Source organism: Carcharodon carcharias, chromosome 8 (genome assembly GCF_017639515.1).
Source record: "Carcharodon carcharias isolate sCarCar2 chromosome 8, sCarCar2.pri, whole genome shotgun sequence".
Lineage (NCBI taxonomy): Eukaryota > Metazoa > Chordata > Chondrichthyes > Lamniformes > Lamnidae > Carcharodon > Carcharodon carcharias.
The window spans coordinates 23,342,501-23,359,352 of NC_054474.1; the positions used below are offsets into that span (position 1 = coordinate 23,342,501).

At 44.8% G+C, this 16,852-nt stretch overlaps 1 protein-coding gene across 1 annotated transcript in view; it reads right to left on the reverse strand.

Annotated features, from left to right (window-relative positions):
• glra1 (glycine receptor, alpha 1) overlaps positions 1 to 16,852 on the reverse strand; it is a 149,419-nt gene that overhangs the window by 82,090 nt on the left and 50,477 nt on the right. The gene's annotated exons all lie outside the window — the stretch shown is intronic.

Sequence of the window (16,852 nt, forward strand, 5' to 3'; positions counted from 1 at the left end):
CTAAACCAAAACAGGATTAAATTATCATTCTTAGTGTAAAGGGAATGGACTGCTTTGACTACCACTCCAAGATCATAGACTACTTCAAAAATATTCACGATTATTGCAGGAGCCATGCCAAGATGCAGTAGAGTAGCAATTAAGAGAAAGGTAGGCAACATGGAAGAGGGGGAATAAGCATCCAGGCTACTTTCAAGAAGACATCAGGGGGATGGAAGGTGATGTAGACGAGAAGGATGAAAGAGTTTGAAGGAGCTTGATAGAAAGTTCAGATACCGTTTGAAGAAGATTTGAAGGAGATTGTTGAAATATGCATGGGCCAGGTAGAAGGACGGTTTGAAGCAGACATGAAGTGCATACGTAGGGCATTAAAAGACATGGGGAAGAATTTTCCCCCTGTTGGGGGGGGGAAGTGCAGGAGTGGGCCCGTGCAGGCACGCCTCCAATCGGCGGTGCACCGCCATTTTAAGTGACGTCCGCCAGGAAGCGCTATGCGCTCCCTGTGCAGGTATAGGAGGGATTCCCTAAGCCGGGAGGGTGCTCTTTCGCGCATGCACTCATCTCCCTGAGGTTAAGTGCTGCCTCAGGGAGATCAGAGCCAAATTCAAAAATGGTCAATGGACAAAAATAAAATTTCCTTGACATGTCCCCTCATGTGACACTGCCACATGAGCTGGGACATATCCATCACTTTTATTCAAACTTTTATTAAATTTTTTAAAACCCTCATAAAACCTAATTCCGCCCGTGGTTGGGGTTTCATGCTTTTTCTGAAGCCCGCCAGGGCTCCCAGCCTGCCCGCCAGCATTAACGTTGGACGAGCAGGTCCATTAATTACTTCAATTATTTTTAAAATGGCCTCAATTCGCCATTAACACATCGGGCACACAGCTGATTTGGCTGCGCCCCTGCCCACCTGAAAATTTAAATGAGGCAGGGCGACGTCGGGAGTTCCGTCTGACGTCATGTCGCATCATTTTATATGTCGGCGAGTGGGCCCGGCCCCCGCTCGCAGTCCTCAATATCCTGGCCATGGAAGATGTGGAAGAATGGCTTGACAATGATATAGTGCTTTGGAAAGGGATTATGACACTAACTTGCATTTGATGCAGAATGCATTGAATGATTTAGAGCAAATGGAGGAATGGCTTGACATTAAAAGAAAGGGAGCTTTAAATGAGATTTCAGGGGGAAAAGTTATTTTTCCAATACAATGAGAGGCTGGAAACAGACAGTAAGGGTACAGCCATCCAGAGAGATCTGAGGATGATTCAGTGAGAGAAGGAAATCTTAGACATTTGGGGATTGAAGGTCATTTCATTTGAGACTTGAAGATCCAGCATCAATAGCCATTTCTCTGTCAAGATTTTACAATTAAGTCGTGGTCACCTCCTTTCCTTTTTCTGAGCATGGTTTGCCTTTGGGAAATCATGGGGATCTGCTAATGAACATACAGACAGTCTTCTTACTGGATCTATGGATTACAATGATTAAATAGTTGGTGGCTAAAGGAATGTAAGGGTGTTTAAGAACGGATGTTATATAATGATACATACCACTGTAAAATTGTCACTGGACATTAGTTTAATGCTATATAAATATGTACCCGGGACTAAGTGAACAGGTTGTGAACCGTAAGAAGATTTGGAAGAGCAGATCAGCCTATAGGATACCCTCTGACAGTGAGAGAATAAGGTGATGCTTGAAAAATGCCATATGGACGATCAAGCATATATGGGTGGGGCTATGCCTAGGACAATCTTATTGGTAGGGAAACACGAGGAAGATGGTTATGAGAGTTGGTACAAAGTGTACCCCAAACACTGTATGATTTTCAAATAAAATAACCACTACATGAGATTGGGAACAAACCAGAAGAAACAAATATAGTGACTATGTTTTAAACTTTGAATACTACATCTACTAGCTTCCCATTAGAAGGCATTCACACCAGTCTCTATTCACTGTTGCATCTGCAATGGATCATCATCTAATCCAGAAGATTCATTTTGAGGTCTCATTTACTCTTAGTGCAGAGTGTATTAAATGAGAATTAATTGTAACTCCAGGTGGAGGATCTTCCCCTCATCGGGCGAGTGCAGTGGGCGGGCCAGGAGCAGCCGCGAAATGGTCCATCACCCGCGATTGGGTCTCGACCGCAATTTTATTCTGGATGGTCAATTAATAGCCAGCCAGCAGGAAAGGTGCGCTGAGAGCTTCAGCACTGCTGGGTTGGGGGGGGGGGGTGCGCGGCAGGAGGAGCATGAGTGTTGAAGTTTGCGCATGTGTAGGGTTGCGATCACTGAAAGCTCCATGAAGACACAGAGCTGCCTCAGGGAGCTGAAGAATTTTAAAAACAAAGTTAAAGATGTTTAAAAATCCGGAAAAAATGTCCACACAGCAGACTTGTGAACCTTTTACATGGTGATTATTAAAATCCTGCCCAAACATTTTAAAAAAAATTTAATTACCGAAACCTCATCCCGCCCGTGGGTGAGGTTTTGAACAAAGAACAAAGAAAAGTACAGCACAGGAACAGGCCCTTCGGCCCTCCAAGCCTGCGCCGATCATATTGCCCGTCAACTAAAACATTTTGCACTTCCGGGGTCCGTATCCCTCTATTCCCATCCTATTCATTTATTTGTCAAGCTGCCTCTTAAACACCACTATCGTACCTGCTTCCACCACCTCCTCTTGCAGCGAATTCCAGACACTCAATACCCTCTGTGTAAAAAATTTGCCCCGCACATCTCCTTTATAGTTTTCTCCTCTCACCTTAAATCTATGTCCCCTAGTAATTGACTCTTCCACCCTGGGAAAAAGCTTCTGACTATCTACTCTGTCCATGCTACTCATAATTTTGTAAACTTCTATCAAGTCGTCCCTCCGTCACTCCAGTGAGAACAATCCGAGTCTCTCCAACCTCTCCTCGTAGCTAATAATCTCCAGACCAGGCAGCATCCTAGTAAACCTCCTCTGCACCCTCTCCAATGCCTCCACATCCTTCTGGTAATGTGGTGACCAGAATTGCACGCAATATTCCAAGTGTGGCCTAACCAAGTTTCTATACAGCTGCAGCATGACTTCCCAGCTTTTATACTCAATACCCCTGCCAATGAAGGCAAGCATGCCATGTGCCTTCCTGACTACCTTATCCACCTGCATTGCCACTTTCAGAGACCTGTGGACCTGTACACCCAGATCCCTCTGCCCGTCGATGCACTTAAGGGTTCTGCAATTTACTGTATAATTCCTACCTGTATTAGACCTTCCAAAATACATTACCTCGCATTTGTTCGGATTAAACTCCATCTGCCATTTCTCTGCCCAAGTCTCCAACCGATCTATATCCTGTTGTATCCTTTGACAATGCTCTTCACTATCTGCAACTCCTCCATCCTTCGTGTCATCTGCAAACTTACTAATTAGCCCAGTTACATTTTCCTCCAATTCATTTATGTATACTACAAACAGCAAAGGTCCCAGCACTGATCCCTGCGGAATTCCACTGGTCACAGCTCTCCATTCAGAAAAGCACCCTTCCACTGCTACCCTCTGTCTTCTATGACCAAGCCAATTCTGTATCCATCCTGCCAGCTCACCTCTGATCCTGTGTGACTTTACCTTCTGTACCAGTCTGCTATGAGGGACCTTGTCAAAGGCCTTACTGAAATCCATGTATATAAAATCCACTGCCCTTCTATCATCGATCATCTTTGTCACTTCCTTGAAAAACTAGATCAAGTTAGTGAGACACGACCTCCCCTTCACAAAACCATGCTGCCTCTCACTAATAAGCCCATTTTCTTCCAAATGGTAGTAAATCCTGTCACAAAGAATCTTCTCCAATAATTTCCCTACCACTGATGTAAGGCCTGTAATTTCCTGGATTATCCCTGCTACCCTTCTTAAACAATGGAACAACATTAGCCATTCTCCAGTCCTCTGGGACCTCACCCGTAGCCAGTGAGGATACAAAGATTTCTGTCAAGGCCCCAGCAATCTCCTCCCTTGCCCTCAGTACTCTGGGGTAGATCCCATCTGGCCCTGGGGACTTATCCAGCTTAATATTCTTCAAGACGCCTAACACCTCTTTTTTGATCTCAACATGATCCAGGCTATCTACACACTCTACCCTAGATAAATCGACCACTAATTCCTTCTTTTTGATGAATACTGATGAGAAGTATTCATTTAGTATCTCTCCCATTTCTTCTGGCTCCACACATGGATTCCTACCTCTGTCCCTGAGTGGGCCTACCCTTTCCCTGGCTACCCTCTTGCTTTTTACATATGTATAAAAGGCCTTGGGATTTTCCTTAATCCTGGTTGCCAGTGACTTTTCATGACCCCTGTTAGCCCTCCTGACTCCTTGCTTAAATGCAAAAAATGCAAAGGCTGCCTGGCTTATTCACCCGCCTGCCAACCGTAAGGTTGGATGGGCAGTGAAAAATTGAACTTAACTAACAGCTTAAGGGCCTTAATAGGCCTCTCAATTGTTGGTGGGTGTGCTGCCGACTCTCACGTCTGCCCACCGACTGAAATATCGCGCAAGTGCGCAATGACGGTGCGCTCGCCTGATATCAACGCGTGCTATTTCACGCTCAGGTGTGTCAGGCATGTGCCCACATATCGAGCTGAAAATCCTGCCCCAGGTTTTTCCCCAACTGGAGTGCCAGTTCTGTGCAACTTCAATTGACGAGCTATCTTTGAAGCCTAATACATTAACATGAACAGCAGACTGCTCTGCTCTATATTAAAGTGTTTAATCATTCTTTGGCCATAAGGGTTAGGAATAACTAACAGTGAATAAATAACATGTGAAATGAACAGATTTGAAATCCAATGAAGGCAGCAAGACACAGACGGATCAGCTTTATTAATGACAATTTGCAGATCATAATTGACTCTTGGAGGAAGCATCGGAGGATCCTTTACAGGTATCAAGGACATCCAACAGATAACTTCAATGCCAGGTATAGGGGACAATCACACCTGGGATGGTGCAACACATCACACCTTAATTGTATAGAAGGATGCCAAGGAGAAAGTGTCCAAGTTAAAGAAAGTTACGATAGTAGGAAGGGTAACTGTCACTTTTATTAGCTTGAGTCACAATTTTCTTACTCTGTAATTATATGGGTCTGAAGGATAATTAATTTACTTTGCAATATGCAGACCTGATTTACACTTACTAAGCCCAACTATATATGGGATACAACATATTTATCATGCAGTAACATCAATGCCAATCCAAGGAGATAGTAACTGACAGACATAAGTTGATGAATTATTTTTGGAAACTCCATTGTTTATTCACTAACATGATACAAGTATACAAAGAACAGATAATGAGGATATTGCATAAGAAGAAGTACAGGCTATAAAAGATGCATGGTGAGTTGCAGTGAAGACAGCTCGTTTGCTATATCTCAAAGGAATCTCATTAATTCAGTGTCTGCAGCTAACAAGATATTTCATTTTGTGGTTCATTATGCCTAACAATCCATATATTGGGGTGTAGCTTTCACTACTTTAATATTCATCTCCTGGAATGCATTCTTATTTTCTTTTAAGGCAAAAGTAGCATTTAAAAGGTAACATGCTCCATATATGGAGGGCTGGTTCTGAAACATCAAAGCAACAGTTCAATGGAGGTCATGAGGTGATGCAGAAATGTGTGTGCCCTCTAATATTCAAGGCTTACATTACTTTGCTCATGTTCATTGCGTCACCCAATGTCATTTGGATCATGAAAATTTCTGCACCTATGAAAGAATTGCACTTAAGGTCAGAAATTGTGAGACCTGCTGTTTGCATGGACACTTGGAGACTTGGGACCCAATAGACACCTCTGTCTAACCTAGCAAGCCTCATTTTCTGTTCTTTACTCTAATTGAAACAACAAAATGCTTTAAGCTGCCTATCTTAAATGCTTTTGTTCTTAAGAAGAGCCTCTTATCACCCCATCCAATACATGTTTGGGGTGAAGGAGGTTGAGAGTCTGAGGAGTTTTCATAGGTGAATAACTGGTCACAATTTGGAGGAAGGAGCAGCTGTGCTGGGTGCTCAATGCCTAACTGAAGATCTAGCGTGGTCAGAAAGTCTGCTGCCACCATGAAATGCAGCTAAGTACATTAGTGAGAGCAGTAGAATAAAGCTCATGTTTTAATTCATGGGAAGAAACAACTGGGATACAAAGAGTTGCAAATTCTACCAGATAGTTCTGGAAACCAAACATCATCTACTCTAGACTGCCATTGAGCAATGAAAGCATCAATTGCTCCCGCAATGCAGACCTCAGATACACAGGATAAGAACATAATTCTGGTATTTCTTTCCAGGAACACTGTCACATGTTGCCAGGTGCTGAGGTGCATACCCTATGACAGGACAACTGACCATCTCAGTGTACTTGAAGAAATGAATGAGGGGTGCCTACATTTCAATGAAGTATATCGTCCTGTGTACATATCAGGTGAACTCAATATAAATCTTTTTGTTCTCCTCCCTTTTGCCTTATCTTTCAAAAAATTATATGATTTTATATCTAGACAATTACAGGGTTGGACAGGCAGACCTGTTAATGATTGGAATTGGTTTTTCTAATGGCCTTAACAGGCCTTTGACAGTTTGGCGAACGTGCAGCCGCATCTGGCACATGCTGGCCGAGCAGCAGGTCTGAATGGCGTGCGGTGACATTGGGACGCATGTCCGATGTCAGCGTATGTCGTTTTACACATCGGTGTGCTGGGCCTGCCCCTGGCATGTTGTGGGCCGGTGGTTGGGGTGGAGCGAAGGCTGCACAGGGGAGGCAGGCTAAGCAGGGACCGGGAAGGGGTTGGAGGTAGGAAAGAGCGGGCAGGGTCAGTGGTGTTGATGGTGGAGTTGTTGGGGTAAACTCAGTGTACTGGTAATAGGAGGGAACAGTCAGAGGAGGGAATGGGATGCCATAGGGAGGCAGGTCCAAGGTGAGAGTTTGGTAGGTGAAGGTTTCATGGAAGGGAGGGAAGGGGAGAGGGTGGGGGTATCATCACAGAGGCAGACTAAACAGGTGGCTCGGATAGTGAGGGGGGCAGGGTCAGGGTCGGCATGGGGCCAGTAACGGGTGCCAGTTCTGAAGGGGGGAAAGCATGTAGATGTAGATTGTTAAAGGGTCCAGGTTAATGGGGTGAGGTTCAAAGGTGACAGAAGGGAGAGGAATGGTGATATTGGGTGGGGAAAGGGTGATGAGAGGAAAGTTGGTAGGTGACCAGGGGAGGGTGGAAGGTAGTGGACTGAGTTTGGAAGGTGATATGCACCATTTTTCTCAAATGGACCTTGACCACATAGTTAGTCAGTTAGTGAGATCCTTCAAAGTGTCTGGAGGGTCTTTTCGGGTGGGTGGAGTTCAAGGTCAGCATAAGTGGCTGACTAAAAGGATACCCTAATAATTATGAAGTGACTGGTCGTCAACCATGCTTAGTTGTATTCTCTTCCCTGTGGTGAAGCCTGCATGGCAGGAGGTTTGTTCCTGGCTCACGAGTCTCATAAAATTTTGATCCCAACAAGGTATGCAGCTGCCATTCATCCTATGCCACTTGCCATCTTCTGCAGTCAGAGGAAGGGGTGAAGTGGGGGATGGAGGGAGGTGGATGCCTCCAAGGGGAATAGCTGACAGACAGTCATCAACTTTCTATTCCAAACCTCCATCCTCCCAGATGAATGGTTATGGCTGACAGGGCTCATGTGATTAGTCTTTCTATATTGATCTGTCTATACAGTCTCGAGGGTCATGGAGGAAAGCGGAATAGTCAGAGGGAAGCTTCTCACACATGGCTCTCATCGCCCTGGTCAAAGAGCAATGTCTCCATGTGCAGTCAGGTATGAACGAGAGGAACACCCATCTCTGGTCCTCCAGGGTGTCCTTCATCTGGAAGAGGTGGGGTGGGAATGCCATGTCTAGGCTGAGGCCACACAGACACAGGACTTAGCATTGACCTGCTGACTTTGAGATGGAGGGAAATCTGTGAAGGATATGCTCCCTATATTTATCACATCCATTTCATTCACAGATCCACTGAGGTGTTGATGATGCAGACTGCAGGCAGCCCTGCCTTGATAAGGAGAAGAGGTCCCATTGAGAGTTGGCACATGGTCAGGAGGAGCAAGAGCTGAGCAGCAAGAGGCCTCAAGAAGGTCAAGATGCTGGCAAACAGTGTCTACAGCAACAGCAAGCACTGGCCCAACCACGGGTGTATCGCAGGTGGTGCTCTTTTCTAGAAATGAACAAAAAGCAATGCTCTGGGAAGTGGTTGTTCACATCTTCCAACTTCTCCAGAACGAGCTGTGGCTGCAAGAACTCTAGAGCAGTAGTGTGAAGCTCCTCGCCTGCAGTGAGTAAATGGCTGTCTGAGCACCCATTAAATATAATGCCAAGACCTTTGACCACATGAAGTAACAGCGGGGTGGGTGACTTCCTGCCTGCCCCACTACAAGATTCATCGAATTCCTTACAGTTGCATAATTAATGAGCTGAAAAGCGGAAGTTTGCGGGTGTTCAGCTGTCCTACCGCCCAGTGACAATCACTCCAACTCTCCCACCCACCACAGGACTTAGATTCTGGAATAGAAGATTTTATCCATAGTGCCAAGCCCAAATGAGATTCCACTGAGACTGCCATTAAGTGCAGTTGTTTTTTTAACATGCTGATTTTAAATTCACTCAGATCAGTATCATTCACTTTTAAAGGTAGTAAATATAATGGAAGGACTTAAATAATACTGCAAACAGCAGACATCTGTGAACGTTAATTTAGTATTGAGATTAGGCCATAGCCTTGGAAGAATTTTTATGGTATATTTAAGCCCTTCAATTTTTTTTTATTCATTCAGGGGATGTGGGCTTTGCTGACTGGGCCAGCATTTACTGCACATCCCTAATTGCCCTTGAGAAGGTGATGGTGAGCTGCCTTCTTGAACCTCTGCAGTCCATGTGGTGCTGCTGAGGAGGAATTCCAGGATTTTGACCCAGCGGCATTGAAAGAATGGCAATATATTTCCAAGTCAGGATGGTGAATGACTTGGAGGGGAAATTCCAGGTGGTGGTATTCCCATGTATCTGCTGCCCTTGTCCTTCTAGATGATCCAACAGAGGACACTGGTGAGAAGTGACTGAAGCATTCTGGGAGAAGTCATCGCAGCCACCGCAACTCAGGAGGGAATCGAGGAGAAGGACTCTTGCACTCAACAGGAGGAAGGGCATCCAACAGAGGGCGCTGGTGAGAAGTGATTGAAGCACTCTGGGAGAAGTCATCGCAGCCCACCACAACGCAGGAGGGAATCGAGGAGCACCTACTATCAAAGAATGGAGTAGCCCCAAACATTACATTGCTGTAGTGTTTCCATCCCTCCCTCCTCAAACCTAAAAACAAAGAGAGAGAGGAAGAGGCTGTGCCTTCAGGAGTGCACCAGACCTGCAAGGAACACTCTTCTGAAAATGGATTTTAAAGAAAAAGCAGCTGAATGGTGAGTAAATCCTGGGAGCAGACTCTGAGGGAGAAGCACCGGAGCAGTGAGTATAAATGTAGCTTACCTTGGGGATTCATGGCATTGTCTCCAGGGAGCAGACTTGGAGGGAGGAGCACCAGAACGGTGAGTATGAATCTAGCTTACCTCGGGGCTTCGCGGCCTTGTCTCTAGGGAGCAGACTTGGAGGGAGGAGCACCGGAGCGATGGCCTCAGGGCACAGAGTAACTGAAGCCAAAACTGAAAAAGTGATGTTACAGGAAAGCTGCGACCTGATTGGTTGGTAGGAAATCTGCACCAAATTTGAAAAAAAAAACCACAGCAAAGCTAATTAATAAATTAAATATCTAAGTAGACATGGCTGAGTAGGTGATGTGCTGTAGCTGTATGATGTGGGAGCTGGCAGATCCCATTGCAAGCCGCAGTGACCACATCTGCAGCAAGTTTTGGTTGCTGGAGGAACTCCAGCTCAGAATTGATAACCTGAAGTCCGAGCTTCGGATGATGTGACACATCCGGGAGGGGGAGGGTTACCTGGACGCTTTGTAACAGGAGGTGGTCGTACCCGGTAGATTAAGTACCTCAAGTCCAATCAATGGTCAGGGTCAGCAGGGTGTGACTGCAAGTGAGGCAGGTAGAGGGATCCTGTGTTCAGGAACAGAGGAGACTCAGCTCTTGACCTTTTCCAACAGGTACGAGGTACTTGCTCCCTGTATGGATGAGGAACAGGGCTGTAGGGAGGATGAGCCAGCTGACCATGGCACCGTGGCACAGGAGGCCATTCAAGAGGGGGGAGCAAAAAGACAAGTGGTAGTTGTAGGGGATTCTATAATTAGGGGAATTGATAGCATCCTTTGTAAGCAGGGTCAAGAGTCCCGCATGGTATGTTGCCTGCCCGGTGCCAAGGTGAGAGACATCTCTGACCGGCTTGAAAGGATATGGGAGGGGGAGGATCCAGTTGTTGTGGTCCACATTGGGACAATAACATAGGTAAGACTAGGAAAGAGGACCTGTTTGGGGATTATCAGGAACTAGGAACTAAATTAAAGAACAGGTCCTCAAGGGTTATAATCTCCGGATTGCAAATTAGCATAGGGACGCGAGAATAAGGGAAGTAAACAAATGGCTAAAGGAGTGGTGCGGGAAAGAGGGGTTCCATTTCGTGGGGCACTGGCATCAGTATTGGAACAGGAGGGATCTATACCATTGGGACGGTCTCCACCTGAACCAATCTGGGACCAATGTTCTAGCGAAAAGGGTAAAAAGGGTGGTCAACAGGACTTTAAACTAGAAAGTGGGAGGGGAGGGGAGGGAAGGGTAAAACTCCAAGAAGTATGACTAATGGGAAACAAAGCAGCAGGTTAGTGTTTGGGGGGGGTGGATTCAACTTCATGGAAAATTAAGAAAAAACTGAAAAGAAAGGAGAGGCCCAGGAGAGGCTATTAAAGTCTTTAGAACACAAAATAGGACAGCGTGTTTGGAAAGGGCTAGGAATCTAACTTCAAGCACATCAGATAAAGGGACAACAATGAGAAAGGGGATGGGAAATACAGGACTGAAGGTGTTGTATCTGAATGCATGCAGTATACGAAATAAGGTAAATGAGCTTGTGGCGCAGATTGAAATTGGCAGGTTTGATGTAGTGGGCATTACAGAGGCTGCAAGGGGATCAGGACTGGGAGCTAAATATCCAAGGATATATATCCTATCAAAAAGATAGGCAGGTTGGCAGTGGGGGTGGGGTTGCTTTGTTAGTAAGGTATGAAATTAAATCGATAGCAAGAATTGATGTAGGGTCAGATGATGTAGAATCTGTGTGTTTAGAGTTGAGGAACCGCAAAGGTAAAAAAAACCATAATGGGAGTTATGTACAGGCCTCCGAACAGTAGTCAGGATGTGAGGCACAAGATACACCAGGAGATAGAAAAGGTGTGTAAGAAAAGCAAGGTTACTGTGATCATGGGGGATTTCAATATGCAGGTAGACTGGGAAAATCCAGTTGGCAGTGGATCCCAAGAAAAGGAATTTTGTGGAATGTCTACGAGTTGGCTTTTTGGAGCAGCTTGTGGTGGAGCCCACTAGGGAACAGGCAATTCTTAGATTTAGTGATGTGTAATGAGGCAGATTTGATAAGGGAGCTTAAGGTGAAGGAACCCTTAGGAGGAAGTGACCATAATATGATAGAATTTACCCTGCAATTTGAGAGGAAAAAGCTGGAATCAGATGTAACAGTATTACAGTTGAATAAAGGCAACTACAGAGGCATGAAGGAGGAGCTGGCCAGAATTGACTGGGAGATGAGCCGAGCAGGAAAGACAGTCGAACAGCAATGGCAGGAGTTTCTGGGAGTAATTTGGGAGACACAGCAAAAATTCATCTCTAGGAAGAAGAAGTATATTAAAGGGAGGACGAGGCAACCATGGCTGACAAGGGAAGTCAGGGACAGCATAAAAGCTAAAGAGAACGCATACAATACGGCGAAGAGCAGTGGGAAACCAGGGGATTGGGCAGCCTACAAAGACCAACTGATGACAACTAAAGAAATAAGGACGGAGAAGATTAAATATGAGCGTAAACTAGCCAGTAATATAAAAGAAGATTGCAAGAGTTTTTTTTGATATATAAAGGATAAGAGAGGGGCAAAAGTAGACATTGGGCCGCTGGAAAATGACGCTGGAGAAGTAGTAGTGGGGAAGAAAGAAATGGCAGAGGAACTGATTAGGTACTTTGCGTCAGTCTTCATTGGGAATGTCACTCGTGTCTTCCACTAAGTTCAAGAGAGTCGGGGGCAGAGGTGAGTATGATGGCCATTACCAAGGAGAAGCTGCTAGGAGAACTGAAAAGTCTGAAGGTGGATAAATCACCTGGACCAGATGGATTACACCCCAGAGTACTGAAGGAGATAGCTGAAGAGACAGTGGAGGTGTTAGTGGTGATCTTTCAGGAATCACTGGAGTCAGGGAGGGTCCCAGAGGACTGGAAAATCGCTAATGTAACCCCCCTGTCTAAGAAGGGAGTGAGGCAAAAGACGGGAAATTACAGGCTGATTAGCCTGATCTCAGTCGTTGGTAAGATTTTAGAGTCCATTATTAAGGATGAGATTTCAGAATACTTGGAAGTGCATGGTAAAATCGGGCAAAGTCAGCATGGTTTCATCAAGGGGAGGTCACGTCTGTCAAATCTGTTAGAATTCTTTGAGGAGGTAACAAATAGGTTATACAATGGAGAGCCAATGGATGTTATCTACTTGGACTTCCAGAAGGCCTTTGACAAGGTGCCACACAGGAGGCTGCTCAGTAAGATAAGAGCCCATGGTGTTAGAGGCAAGGTACTAGCATGGATAGAAGATTGGCTGTCTGGCAGGAGGCAGAGAGTGGGGATAAGGGGGTCCTTCTCAGGATGGCGGCCGGTGACTAGTGGAGTTCCGCAGGGGTCAGAGTTGGGACCACAACTTTTCACTTCATACATTAATGATCTAGACGAAGGAACTGAGGGCATCCTGGCAAAGTTTGCAAATGATACAAAGATAGGTGGAGGGACAGGTAGTATTGAGGAGGCGGGGAGGCTGTAGAAGGATTTGGACAGGTTAGGAGAATGGGTAAAGAAGTGGCAGATGGAATACAATGTGGGGAAGTGTGAGGTCATGCACTTTGGTAGGAAGAATAGAGGCATAGACTATTTTCTAAATGGGGAGAGAATTCAGAAATCTGGAGTGCAAAGGGACTTGGGAGTTCTAGTCCAGGATTCTCTTAAGGTTAATTTGCAGGTTGAGTCGGTATTTAGGAAAGCAAATGCAATGTTGGCATTTATTTCGAGAGGACTAGAATATAAAAGCAGGGATGTGCTGCTGAGGCTTTATAAGGCTCTGGTCAGACCACATTTAGAATATTGTGAGCAATTTTGGGCCCCGTATCTCAGGAAGGATGTGCTGGCCCTGGAGAGGGTCCAGAGGAGGTTCACGAGAATGATCCCAGGAATGAAAGGCTTGACACATGAGGAACGTTTGAGGACTCTGGGTCTATACTCGATGGAGTTTAGAAGGATGAGGGGGGATCTGATTGAAACTTACAGAATATTGAAAGGCCTGGATAGAGTGGACGTGGGGAAGATGTTTCCATTAGTAGGAGAGACTAGGACCTGAGGGCACAGCCTCAAAGTAAAGGGAAGACCTTTTAGAACAGAGATGAGAAGAAACTTCTTTAGCCAGAGAATGGTGAATCTATGGAATTCATTGCCACAGAAGGCTGTGGAGGCCAGGTCATTGAGTGTATTTAAGACCGAGATAGAAAAGTTCTTGATTGGTAAGGGGATCAAAGTTAAGGGGAGAAGGTGCGAGAATGGAGTTGAGAAACTTATCAGCCACGATTGAATGGCGGAGCAGACTCGATGGGCTGATTGGCCTAATTTCTGCTCCTATGTCTTATGGTCTTATGATAGCGTTCATGGACTTCGAAGGTGCTTTCTAAGGAGCCTTGGTGAATTCCTGCAGTGCATCTTGCACATGGTACACATTCTGCTACTGTGCGTTGGTGGCGGAGGGAGTAAATGTTTGTGGATGTGGTGCCAATCAAGTGGATTGCTTTGTCCTGGATGGTGTCAAGCTTCTTGAGTGTTGCTGAAGCTGCACTCATCCAGGCAAGTGGGGAGTATTTCATCGCACTCCTGACATGTGCCTTGTAGGTGGTAGATAGGCTTTGACGGAGTCAGGAGGTGAGTTACTCATCACAGGATTCCTAGCCTTTGACCTCCTCTTGTAGCCACAGTATTTGTATGGCTAGTCCAATTCAGTTTCTGTTCAATGGTAACTCCCAGGATGTTGATAATGGGGAATTCAGCGATGGTAATGCCGTTGAATGTCAAGGGAAGATGGTTAGATTCTGTCTTGTTGGAGATGGTCATTGCCTGGCACGTGTGGCACAAATGTTACTTGCCACTTGTCAGCCTTGGCCTGGATATTGTTCAGGTCTTGCTGCATTTGGACATGGGCTGTCTCAGTATCTGAGGAGTCGTGAATGGTGCTGATTATTGTGCAATCTTCAGCAAAAATCCTTACTTCTTACCTTATGATGGAAGGAAGGTCATTGAAGCAGCTGAAGATGGTTGGGCCAAGGACACTACCCTGAGGAACTCGTACAATGATGTCCTTGAACTGAAATGACTAACCCCCAGCAACCACAACCATCTTCCTTTTTGTTAGGTATGACTCCAAACAGTGGAGGGTTTTCCTTCTGATTCCCATTGACTCCAGTTTTGCTAGGGCTCCTTGATGCCACACTCGGTCAAATGCTGCCTTGATGTCAAGGGCAGTCACTCTCACCTCACCTCGGGAGATCAGCTCTTTTGTCCATGTTTAAACCAAGGCTGTGATGAGGTCGGGGCAGAGTGACCCTGGCGGAACCCAAACTGGGCGTCAGTGAGCAGGTTATTGTTAAGCTAAGTTCGCTTATTTTTGGTTAACATTTTTTTGTTGGGACATAGGTTTTCATCATTTGTAATTTAACAGATCAATGACAGTCATGCTTTCTGAATACAAATACAGAAAGTTATTAAAACAACAAAATTGAGTGTCAGATGATTGCAAGTACAGTCTGCATCATTTGTGTTTTTTTCGTACTTCTGTTTAAATGATTTCTAAAAAATAGTATATATTTTGTTAGGCATAGCTCAACTTCTCATTGAAATGAGAATTTATCCATTTACTTTTTAAACACTTGAATCAAGTTAACACACTTTGCGATACCTGGCTGATCAATCCACAATTTAACTGGGGAGAAACTGGATGTTGCTGCAATTTTTCTTTGGGTGCAGGATGGAGGACAGCAAGCACCCAATTTCTTGGTGCTGTCTTGCATCCCAAGGATACGCGTGATACATCCCATGTCAGATGACATTCAGGGTTTCCTGGTGGCTAGATCTGTTGCATACATGCTTCAACTAGGGGTTGGTCATAAAACATCAAAATAACAACACAATGGAAGTCATTGGAATGGATGTACATGAACAAGGCAATGCAGAAATGTATATGCCCTCTAATATTCTAGGCTTATGTTACTTTAGTCATGTTCATTGTGTCAATCAATGCCACTTGGATCATGCTAAATTTCTGCACCCAGGAAAAAAATTGCAGATAAGGCCAGAAATTGAGACCTGCTGCAAGCATGGGCCCTTGCTAGATGTAAACATGGGGCATTATCTCTAACCCTAACAAGCCTCACAATGAGGGGTCTAATACCTCATTAGAACCTCTTGCAGAAATTTGATTGGACGGAGCAGACTGTTAATATTTTTGCAGTTGGGAACATCATCAAGCTGGAGGCAGGATTTTGAATTTCAGGATTTTAACCGTTTGCCTGGCCCCTTCCTGCCCCTGTAGGAGGGGATAAAATCGAGGTCATAATGTCAAGGTTAAATGAGATTAACTGAGACCACCATTAGGTGGTGCAGTTATTTATTCTAACAAATGCAAATTTTAAATTCACTCAGATTAGTAGCATTTACTTTTAAAGGTATTAACTGTAATGGAGAGGCTTAGATAATACTACAAACAGTAGCTATGTGCCATTGCAGTTTCCATTTAGTATTTTTTTAGGTGCTTTAGAGACCTAACCAAAAGTACTTAAAACTAAGTTCTCTCTTTCAAATTAATCGTCGTGTGGAGCCAAGGGGCAGCAGCAGTTCTTTTCTCTGACTTTGCAGCATTACCCAACCTTCCCCCCACCTCCATGGAATTACCAGAGGGCTGCTGCTTGTGAGGCAGTCAAACCAAGCTAGTCATCCTTGAAGCAGCAAGATGCCGCTGGAGGCTAGATCGACATCCACAGCTCAGTGGAAATATGCTGATGCGATTTGAAGCACTAACTGGGACAAACCTTTGGTTTGTAGCTTCTGGTGCACAGTTATTTCAGGCAACAAAGTGGGCTTAATCCTATTTCTATCCCAATTTAAATTATTCTTTAAGTACATTTAGTTCAAGGATTCCTCGAATTAAACTGTCCATCTTTAATGCATTTGTACTACTTTTTAAAAATCTTCATACAGGAAGAGTGCTGGTTGAAAAATGTGTGTTATTTTAAGAAGCTTTCACATGATTAAATTGTATGAAATTTAGTAAATGAGTATGATTCTAGTGGGCAATGAGACAAGATACATCATTACATTTGTTCTCCTGTTCTGATAGACTTGATAAAGCCAGTGTTCCAATTGAAGTTAGAGCTTTTCTTGCATTTGTAGGTACTGTTGGAGTCAAGCTCATTGAAACAGAAGTCTCATTAAACTTGAAGGCGATATCCCATAAACTCGAAGGCAATATCCAATTAGGGAGGACTGAAATTCACAGGCCATTGTA